The following is an 11,800-nucleotide window of genomic DNA, read 5'->3' as shown; positions in this document are numbered from 1 at the left end:
TGTGTTGCTGGAAAAGCGCAGCATGTCAGGCAGCATCCAAGGAGCAGGAGAATCAACGTTTCGGGCATAAGCCCTTCTTCAGGAAGAAGTGAGGAGCCAAACAACAAAATATTCCAAGATACTTCAAAAAGAGGTATTAAGTAGACCAAGCTACATAAGGAGGTACTGGGGCAGTGGTAAAGCCAAAGTACAAAGGGATCTGAGAGTGCTAGTCGAGGATACTCTAAAGGTAAACATGTAGGTTGAGTCCGTGATTAAGAAAGTGAATGCAATGTTGTCATTTATCTCAAGAGGGTTGGAATATAAAAGCACCGTTGTGCTACTGAGACTTTATAAAGCTCTGGTTAGGCTCCAATTGGAGTACTGTGTCCAGTTTTGGTCCCCACACCTCAGGAAGGACATACTGGCACTGGAACGTGTCCAGCGGAGATTCACACGGATGATCCCTGGAATGGTAAGTGTAACATATGAGGAACGGCTGAGGATCCTGGGATTGTTTTCATTGGAGTTTAGAAGATTGAGGGGAGACTTAATAGAAACTTACAAGATAATACATGGCTTGGAAAGGGTGGACGCTAGGAAATTGTTTTCGTTAGGCGAGAAGACTAGGACCCATGGACACAGCCTTAGAATTAGATGTGGTCAATTCAGAACAGAAATGCAGAGACATTTCTTTAGCCAGAGAGTGGTGGGCCTGTGGAATTCATTGCTGCAGAGTGCAGTGGAGGCCGGGACACTAAATGTCTTCAAGGCAGAGATTGATAGATTCTTGATGTCATGAGGAATTAAGGGCTACGGGGAGAATGCTGGTAAGTGGAGTTGAAATGCCCATCAGCCATAATTGAATGGTGGAGTGGACTCGATGGGCTGAATGGCCTTACCTCCACTCCTATGTCTTATGGTCTTATGGACCAAAAACTTACTCAAATAAATAGAATTTAAATATTGTTAAGAGAAGAAAGAGAGACAAGACACAATGAATGAGAGATTTAGAGAGTTAATTCTGAGGGTTTAGTACAGTGGCTACTGAAAACATGGCCACCAATGGCAAAGCTGGAGGAGTGTTCAGAGATAGAAAGGGCTAGGCCATGGGGGAATCTGACACAAGGATGAACATTTTAAAACTGATACATTTAACCAGGAGTCAATGAGCACAAAGTTAATGATGAATGGGACTTGGTGTAAATTAGACATGCTCAGCAGAACTTTGCTTGACCTCAGGTTGACAGAATTTGGGAGACTAGCCATGAATATGTTAGACTGGTCGAGTCTAGAGGTCACAAAGACAATAATGAGAGTTATAGCAACAGCTGAGCTGAGGTAGGGACAGATTTAGATGATATTATGCAGATGGAAATAGGCAGTCACAGCATGTATATCGTAATCTCTTCTTGAGGTGAAATATGGCACTAAGCTTGAAAAGCATTATTCCTCAGCCTTAGACAGTTGCCAGTGTGGCAAAGGAATGCAGTTTGTGTCATGTCCAAAGCTAACAGCTTCAATCTTTTAATTTAATTGGAAGGAAGTCATGCTCACGCATTAACTGATTTCAGTTAAGTTGTCTGACAATTTAGAAAGAATACAACAATTGAGAAAGATATTGGTGAGGTAAAGCTCAGTGCCATCAACATGTAAATTGACACTGTAATTTCAAATGCTGTCACCAAAGGGCAGTTAATAGATGAGAAATAGAAGGAGCCAAGGATTGATCTCTGGGAACACCAGAGTTAATGTGTCAAGACCAGTAAGAGAAGACATTGACTGTTTTGTGGCCATGAATAGATAGATAATGATGGAACCAGGTAATGCAGTCCCACCCAGCTAGAGAAGTGTGGAGAGCTATTGAAAGAAAACAATGTGATCAAGTGTGTCAAAGACTGTGGAAGATCAAGAATGACACCTCCTTAAAAAAAAATTTGAAAACACCAACAACAAGTAAAACTTTGTTCCAAATAAATCAAAGGCAGGCAAAGAAAGTAATCACTTTTTAAGAAACTTTGTGTTCCTCAGGATAATGGTCAATGGTACAAAATAACAACAAAAAGGAAACAAAAACAGCAAATCCAGGAACTTCACAGAGAGTGTGTTGGCATCTAGGAGAAAAAAAGAGAGGCTCATGGTTCAAGGAGAATTTTCAGATGCATTTCAGAAAGGAAATTAGTTGGCAAAGGAATTTAGTATCCTATTAGATTTGGTTGCATTTCTATCCACATCCCTGAAAGCAAATGTTAGTTTTTAACCTGCTGCACAACCCTTGACCTATTCTGACCTTTTCTAAACTATCTCATGTTTTAGCATGATGTGGATGTTTAGACAAGAAAACCTTTTTTTCCCAGAGCAGCTGGTGTCACCACACTTTAATACTGCAAAATGATCTGGACTATGTATCAAAAATGAATGATAAGAGAGTGCATCAGCAGTGCCTCTACCACATCCTCCAGACAAAGTGGGAGGATGGCCAAACAAAAGCTGAAACCGGGTTCACAAGCATTCCGGCAAAACCCCTGGAAAAGCATCTTCAATAGACTGGTCAACTGTATATACGTGGCTGAAAGTCATCACCCGGCCTGGTTCTTTTCACTAATGTTGGACGACATTTCAGTGGGTGACCAAGAAAACACAACAGAGAAATGCTGAAGCTTTCCTTGACGACCCTACAGCAGACTTAAATGAATAAGAACTTATTCTTGCTCTACGTGTCTAAAGATATTCGGGTCAAAAATTGGTGTGAAAATCCAGAGCAAAACCTGAGACCCTGAGTTCCTTTAAAAATCAAGGAACTGCCAATGACAGATTGTTAGAATTTGCTTGGCAAAGGTCTTGATTTAAATATTACTCACTGGTAGGCACAATGGTATTATAATGTAACACTGCAAGGTCTACTTTCCAAATGCTTGTTTTTGTGGCAGGACTTTGCCCATCATGACCACATATCAATAGTAATGTTGTAAGTTTATTAGCTGGTTTTATTCCAAACATTTTCTGCAACACTTATGAATTTAATTTCCTTTGTTGAGGTTACCTCATGCCCTTTCTACTATATACAAAATTCACATTGAAATGTTTTCAAAAGAATGAGCTCATCCTTATACAATAGTTTTGAATAGGAAGAGATGACTCAGCTTCATGAGCCTGCATTATGCTATAGAACAGAGCTATGCCAGTTTGACCTAACAATTGATTGGTTTTAATTCATAACTCCTACATATCCATGTGACTTGAAGTAACTGTATAATGAATGCTTTCTCTCTGCCATGGCATTAGGTCATTTCTTCCGCTCTTGTTTCAGTGTGTATAGCCAGCTGAACTGCTATTATGGACATTATATTTGTACTACTAGTATGTAGGTACAGGCAATTTGATTTGAAATTAAATCTCCATTTTGAAATTCCAGTCAAATATGGGCTGAGACCATCTAGAGCACAGGGAATATTGTAGGAGCAATATCAATTGATTAATAAAACCACAGAGCCAGCCTGGTCAACTACAAAAGCTATTGATCTGATGCCTGCTGAAATTAGAGAATGATAAACAGGACAAATGTCAGGCCAGCCTCACTCAAACTTCAGCCTGACTGATGACCCCAGTTATGTCACCCATTTCTTTGCAGACAGTGAAGTTGGAGTGCTTCGCCAACTTCACAGGAATTGAAAATGCTACTCATCTTATTGTCATTCATCTTATGACCCTATGCAGTACCCATCCCATTCTTTTTCATCCTAGAACTATTTGAAGATCCCTGTTGCTTCAGCTATTAGTTTGACATTAAAGTCTTGGTTCTAGTTGGATGTCTGCGGTAACAGCAACTTGTTCAAAATTACTGGTGGAGACTAAGCATCATTTTCCATTGCCAGAATAAAATCTACTCCAAAATTTCCATTTTATGCACATTTAAAAACATTTTGGGCTGAATCTTTTTAGCTAAATCCAAGTTGCATTGAGATTTTTGGAGGGTTTGGTGCCATGGGTACGAACAGGTTCTCTCATTCTATCTCTAAATTAATCTCATTAAATTACCTGCAATGCCCCATGGCATCTCTCATGTCTGATATCAGTGTCATCCTACCATATGCCCTGAAACAACTTGCTGCTCAGTGGATATCTGCTGATAGACTAAGATTCCTTGGGTCTGTGCCATTTTTAAAAATCTCTGGTGCACCCGGACAAGCACTGTCTGTCTGGCCTAGTTCAAGGTTGCCACCATGGTCTCAATTGTCTGAAGGAATGCCAAGCCCTACAAATAGAGAGGCAATGGCCTTCTCCACTCAATCAGGATAAGTACAATCATCTTCTCACTGATACTCATACTATCTAAAGTACCCACATCTCATTAGTTCCTGCACTGGGGTGGCACAGTGACTCAGTGGTTAGCAATGTTACCTCATAGCATGTGGGGACCCAGGTTCAATTCCAATCCCATGCAACTGTACACACAGTCAGACAGATAGTCAGACATTCTCCCTGAGTTTGTGTGGGTTTCCTCTGGGTACTCTGGTTTCCTCCCACAGTACAAAAATGTGCAGGTTGATGGATTGGCTATGCTAAATTGACCACAGTGTCTAGAGATGTCTAGATTAGGCAGATTAGCAAGGGAAATGATGGGTTACGTGGATAGGGTAAGGGAGCAGATCTGGGTGGAATGCTCTTCAGAGTCGGTGTGGACTTGTTGGGCTGAATGGCCTGTTTCCACAATGTAGGGATTCTATGAATATACCACTCTCATTACTGTCTGAAGCATCTTCTCACTTGCTGTCATCCACCTCAAGATCCACATCACTAAAACACATATGTCAGCTCTTCTGTATTACCTGAATTGGTGTCATCCCAAATAGGGCAGAAAGAGTCAAGAGAGATGGACTGCCCATTGGATCTCATATAAAGAGAGAATTCTGACAATGACCACCGTGGGTAGCTAAATGGTCCTGCACAAAGATCAAAAGCTGCTCTTGACTTACTGTGCCAGGACTCTGGGTGAATCATAGAATCCCTAAGTGTGAAAACAGGCCCTTCAGCCCAACAAGCCCTGACCAACCCTCCAAAGAGTATCCCACCCAAACCCATTCCCCTACATTTACCCCTGACTAATACACCTAACCTACACATTCCTGAACACGATGGGCAATTTAGCATGGCTAATTTACATAAACTGCACATCCTTGTATTGTAGGAGTAAACTGGAGCACCCAGAGGAAACCCACACAGACATGGAGAGAACGTGCAAACCCGAGACTGGAATCGAACCAGGTCTCTGGCACTGAGCCACAATGCCGCCCCAAACGGTCTTGATTTGACTGAGACCTGCAGACAACCATGACAAGTTTGCTTGACTTGGGTTTGCACCAAACGTACCAATACTGAGCCTAATAGCTCTGTCTAAGGTGCTTAAAATAACTGCACAGAGGCTGGTATCCCATCATTAAGTTACTCTCTTCCCGTGCACATCCAGGGAAGGCAAGCTTGAAAAGACCAAAAGGAGAGATACTGGATCCACTCTCATTTCCATTCCCAAGATTTCTGTCAGGGCATTTGCTACTTTAATCCAATATTTTTGGATCTTATGGCAAGTCCATAAGCAGTGTACAAGAGTGCCCACCTCTATTTTATATTTGGGACACATTGGAGATGCTCCTGCCTTAGATTTTGCCAATTGATCTGGTGCTATATGGGCCCTGTGAAGTACCTTCAACTGAATGGGTTCTGTTGCAGATGGAGATTTTTCTGGCATTTTCCCAAATGTCATTCCATATTTCTATGGAGATTTCCAGCCCCAAATCCTGATCCCATGTTTTAAGCAGATTGTCCATATCTTCCGATACTTCATCATGTAATAAATGATAAATAGTGCTGACCAAAGATACCCCCATTTGCCATCATACTCTACGTTCTCTGTCTGATTTATAAAGACTATCTAATAGCATAGTCTTCTTCTGTATGTAATCTCGAATTTGGAAGTATTGAAAGAGATCACCATTAGGTAATCCAAATTTCTGATGCAGCTGTTTAAAAGACATCAAGGCCCTTTCCTTAAACAGATCTCCTAAGCAGGAGATACCCCTGGATCTCCAGAGTTTGAATGTGACATCCATAAGCCCCGGTTGAAACCCCCATGCCCCCATTATTGGAATATAAGGGGATGTTTTCTGTGAATTACCCTCATTTTGCCGCATTATATTCCAAGCTTTAATTGTACTTAGTATTGTAAGGTTTTTACAGTGGTCTGTAATGATTCTCCTCTGAAAATAAGAGGTTAATAAGTGGGCATTTTACTTGAGAAGCCTCGATGTCCAGCCAGATTGATTGCGGGTCAGACAAGACCTAATTGGCTATGTAGCTTAATAGGGAACTTAACTGATATTTCCTAAAATTTGGAAAATCCAGTCCTTTCCTTGCCTGTGGAAGCTGTAGCTTCCTCAGCTTAATGGGGGCTGTCTATGATTCCAGATGAAGGAACTCAACCAGCCATACAATTTGCCTAGTGCCAGCCTCGGCAGCATCACCGGGAGCATTCTCATAGGGTATAGGAGACGGGGCAGGACATTCATTTTGATTAGTGATATTCTGCCTAACCAGGAAATTGGAAGGTTCCCCATCACTGGAGGTCCTACCTTATCCTTTCCAGTAAATGCACAAAGTTAGCCTTGTATAGCTGGCCAAATGCTGGGGTGATAAAAATGCCTAAATATTAGAAACCCTCCAGGGACCACCGAAAGGGAAAGTGGGATCCATCCGATAGGTGGGATATACTAGCAAGGCCACTCATTGGCATAGCCTCTGATTTTGATAAATTAATTTTACGAAGTTTGTGAGAAGATTTGTAGCTCGGGTGCTCGTTGTTGTGGTTTTGTTCGCCGAGCTGGGAATTTGTGTTGCAGACATTTCGTCCCCTGTCTCGGTGACATCCTTAGTGCTTGGGAGCCTCCTGTGAAGCGCTTCTGTGATGTTTCCTCCGGCATTTATAGTGGTTATAAATGCCGGAGAAAACATCACAGAAGCACTTCACAGGAGGCTCCTAAGCACTGAGGATGTCACCTAGACAGGGGACGAAATGTCTGCAACACAAATTCCCAGCTTGGCGAACAGAACCACAACAATTAATTTTACAGCCTGAAAATACACTAAATGTATTAATAACTTGGAATAAGCAAGGCACGTACATCAAAGGATTAATGAGAAATAGGAGAACATCATCTGCAGAAAGGGTAATTTTATGTTTACCTGTACCAATCCTCGGGGCCGTTATATTAGGATCAGTCCGTGTAGCTTCTGCTAGTGACTCAGTTATTAACGTAAATAGCAATGGTGAGAGAGGACATCCCTGACGGCAGCCCCTATCCATACTGAAGCTATCCGAGCCTAGTCCATTGGTAATCACAACTGCTTTGGGATCATTATACAGAGTTGAGACCTATTTGGCAAATACCTTTCCAACGCCAAACCTTTCCAATGTATAAAACAGGTATGACCATTCAACCCTGTCGAATGCCTTTTCCGCGTTTAATGAGACTACTACTCCTGGTATCTTTCCCTGATGACAGGCTTGAATCACATTCAAAACCCTTCTAACATTTTTGGATGATCTACGGCCCTTAATAAATCCCGTTTGATCCTCCTGTATGATGTATGGCAATATCCTTTCTAGCCTCAATGCTAACATTTTAGAAAGGATTTTAAAATCTATGTTTAATAATTATATTGGCCTGTATGACGCGCAATCTTCTGAGTCCTTTCCTTTTTTGAGAATAGGGGAGATACTCGCCTCTTTCAGCAAAGGCGGGAGACAGCCCTGACTGTATGAGTAGTTAAACATGTCCATAAATGGGCCAGCCAGTATTTCTGTAAATTCTTTGTAGAATTCAGCTTGAAAGTGATCTGGGCCAGGTGCCTTACTGCTCAGAATTTGCCTGATTGTGTCAAGTATTTCTTGGATTGTTAGGGGAACATTCAGGACCAATACCTGTTCCAGGGTTAGGTCCGGAAAGGTCAAGTTTTTAAAAATGACTGCATCCTCCTAGTCCTGTCTTTGCAATCCTGCAATTTATATAAATCAGAATAAAATTTTCTGAAGATTGCGTTAATCCTTTTGTGATCATGAGTCAGAGTGCCCGCACTTTCCTTATAGATGTGATAGTTTGAGGGGCCTTTTTTCCCTTTGCGAGTAATGCCAAGTGTCTACCAGGTTTATCGCCAAATTCATATAAGCTTTGTTTTGCAAATTATATTTCCTTCTCAGCCGTTTGGATAAGCGTGGTATTCAGAGCTGTCCTAAGGGCTGTAATCCTTTGTAATTTGATAGTAGAAGGTCTGTCAGCGTATGCTATTTCAGCTCCTTTTAAGCGAGCCTCGAGCAGACGCTGTTGTTCTCCCTTTAATTTTTTTCTGGGTCGCCAAGTATGAAATGATCAAACCTCGTGCATAAGTTTTGATGGTCTCCCACAGCATTGATGGGTTGCTAGCCGTACCTGAATTAATTTCCAAAAAAGTTTTAAATTCTTGAGAGAAATACTTTACAAATTTACTATTCTTCATCAGGAAAGAATCCATACGCCAATGCCGGGGGATGTCTCATTGTTCCTGGCCTTGATTTCCATATATACAGCAGCGTGATCAGAAATTGTTATACTACCTAATTTACAGGATGATATGGAATTTTAAAAATTGAGGGGGCAAAAAACATATCGATTCTGGTGTGACATTTATGTGGATTAGAATAAAAATAAAAATCTCTGCCCTGTGGATGAAGGCATCTCCATACATCATCTAGTCCTAATTCTTTGTTCAAATCCACCAATTATCTGGATCTGGGGGATACTCCTGCAGTACTCTTGGGAATCCTATCTATTTCCGGGTCCATAATACAATTAAAGTCTCCCCTATAATTGTATGATGAGCACTGAGAACCATCAATTTGGAGAAGACTTCCATTATAAATTTGAAAGGATGTGCCGGGGGACAATACAGATTGAAGATCCCATATTCCTCTCCATTTATAAGGGCTTTAATGAGAATATATTGTCCAGATTCGTATTTTATCTGATTTAGGATTTTGAAAGGGAGATTCTTCCAAATACGGATGACAACTCCCCTACTTTTTGAACTGAAGGAAGAAAGGAAGGCCTGATCAAATCTACCCTGTCGTAATTTCAAGTGTTCTTTATCCAATAAATGTGTCTCCTGTAGGAGAGCTATATCAACCCTTTCTTTTTTGAGGTTTGATAATATTTTCTTCCTTTTGATTGGTGAATTACTCCCCTTGACATTCCAGGTGCACCATTTAATCGGATTACTAATCATAATCATCCGGGCAAGTCTGAGACCCCTCAGGAGAAGAACCCCATCCAAAACATCCCGAGCATAGAACATATTAAATTCACAAAAATAGAGGTTCTTTAATACACTCACATCAATATAATAAAAAACTATTTCTAAATAAAAAAAACATAAAACAAATTTAAATGGAGATTTTCCCCTTTGTTCCCAGGGGGCATCACTTCCTTTCCGAAAGCCCATCATATCCTCTCCCAACCAGTGCCCCACCCTTGACCTAGGCACCCACGATAGAATAAAGAAAATTCAAATATACTACAAAGCTAAAGTTAACAGTGAGTACCCTACCTCCCCACCCACACCAACACCTAGGTATATTTGGTAATGTTAATACCATGTATGAACATATATAACTATAAATTTACAGTCTCAACAAATAATAATTAAATATAGTAATACAAAAAAACAAGGCAGAGATTTTTCTTTTTACTTCAATTCCATAAATGTCACACCAGAATTGAAAACAGAGATAAAATAGGATAAGGTAGCCACCTCCCCTCACCTACATTAACTAGACCACCCGGCCTATATATATATATATTAAAAAAAGGGGGGGAATCGCTAAGTGAAGAACAAATAAATAAACCCCTCTCCCCAAACCCCAGAGACAATATTAAACCGTAAGGTAATAAAAGAAAAAAAAAAGGGATGAACCGGGGTGGGGGGGAAGAAAGAACAACATCATTCACCACTTGGATTAACTCTTACAATTTATCTAAGAGAGTCCAGAAATTCCTTGGCCTTCTCCGGCGATCCGAAGTTGTGCATAGACCGTTCATGGCTAAAACGTAGCGTCGCTAGGTAGTGAAGGGTGTACTGAATGTTTAAGTCCCTTAAACACTTCTTTGCTTCATCAGACGCCCTCCTCTTTCGGACCAAAGCTAGGGAGAAGTCCTAGAATAGCATAATCTTAGATCCTTTGTAAATCATGGCTTGGGGATCTTTCCCAAGATTTCTGGAAGCTTCTAAGAGCATCTGCCTCTCCTTGTAGCTCTGCAATCGGAACAGGACCGGGCGGGGGCACTGGTTCGAGCCGGACTCATGCATTACAACCTGGTAGGCCCATTCCAACCTTACCTGGCCTGATCCAGCCTCCAGATTTAGCAGCTGTGGAAGCCACTGCTCGAGGAACGCTGTAAGCTGGCCTTCCTCTTCCCGTTCGGGAAGGCCCAGCAAACGAATATTTTTTCGACAACCTCGATTCTCAAGATTGTCGATGTGTATTTCTAAGGTCTGGACTTGCTGTTCAATAGTCCAGACCCAACCCACAGCCGATTCTGTGGTAGTCTCGGAGGGCACAGCCTTTAGCTCCGCCCCTCCGGTTCGGTGCTTGATTTCCTCGATGTCTCGGTTGTGCTTTTGTAGCGCGACCGAGAGTATTTTCCATCTGCTCCGGGACTCTTCGATGAAGGTGTCGATCTTCGCGTCAAGTTTGGAAAATACCTCCACGAAGCTCGTCGCCGTAGGTAAGTCCCCCAGGGCAGCTGCGGATGCCTCTGCTGCAGCTGGGGAGGGTGGGGGAGGGGTTCCTGTGTGCTGAGAAGTGTGGGCACCTTTCCCTTTAGTCTTTTTTGCAGGAGACTAGACTGTTTAAATTTAGTATAGAGCAACTAATTATATTAAAAACTATTTTAAATGATTTGATGAGTGTGATGGAGGCAGGGGGCCCACTTTGCCCAAGTCTTGGGAGGAGCACTATAGACTCAGATTTGCTTGGTTGCCGCCATCTTGGATCTCTCGCTCAGAGCTTTTCAATTGTGATCCGAGTTTGCCAAACAGACTTTATGTGCGTCCAACCACTTTGAATTGGCATCCACAAAGACCAGGAACAATAACCCCATGAAAACACTGGCACACCAATGTAGCTATCAGCATCCAATCCTGGCTACCAAATATTATTTCTTGCTAGCATCTTCATCTTGGAAATGCCTGGGATGCCCTGGTAGAGTTCGGCCAATGTCTCAAGGCGACCTTTACTTGGGACAATCACTCTTACTTCCCAAAGTAATATGCCATCCTCTACAGTGATCTGGTTTCACTTGATCCAGAAAGATTTCAGTCCTGGTTGCGATGGCTCTTCTGTCTCCACTATGACCACCAGCTTTGCTAAAACATGTTATTTGTGCCCACAGTTGCATATTGTCAGCTATGACCAGAAGAGTGTCCAGGGAGGTTAAAACCAGAATGGACTCTTTCAGAGGTGGCACCACGGTGGAGTACCTGCCAGTGGGAAGCAGATCAAGGCATCCGCATTAGCTACTTGGTTTCCTGGACAATGTTCTAACTTGTATGCACAGAGAATAAGGGACCAGTGCTGAACTTTACCAGAAACTATGGATGGCACTACCTTGTTTTCCTCCAGTAGTCCTAGAAGGGGTTTGTGATCTGTTACTATGATAAATTCCTGTCTGCAACATCCTCACACCAAAGATGACTGCCCAACACTCTTTCACTCTCTGGGCATATTTGTTTTCAG

The sequence above is a fragment of the Hemiscyllium ocellatum genome, chromosome 6 (genome assembly GCF_020745735.1).
Source record: "Hemiscyllium ocellatum isolate sHemOce1 chromosome 6, sHemOce1.pat.X.cur, whole genome shotgun sequence".
Lineage (NCBI taxonomy): Eukaryota > Metazoa > Chordata > Chondrichthyes > Orectolobiformes > Hemiscylliidae > Hemiscyllium > Hemiscyllium ocellatum.
This window is presented reverse-complemented; position numbering follows the sequence as displayed.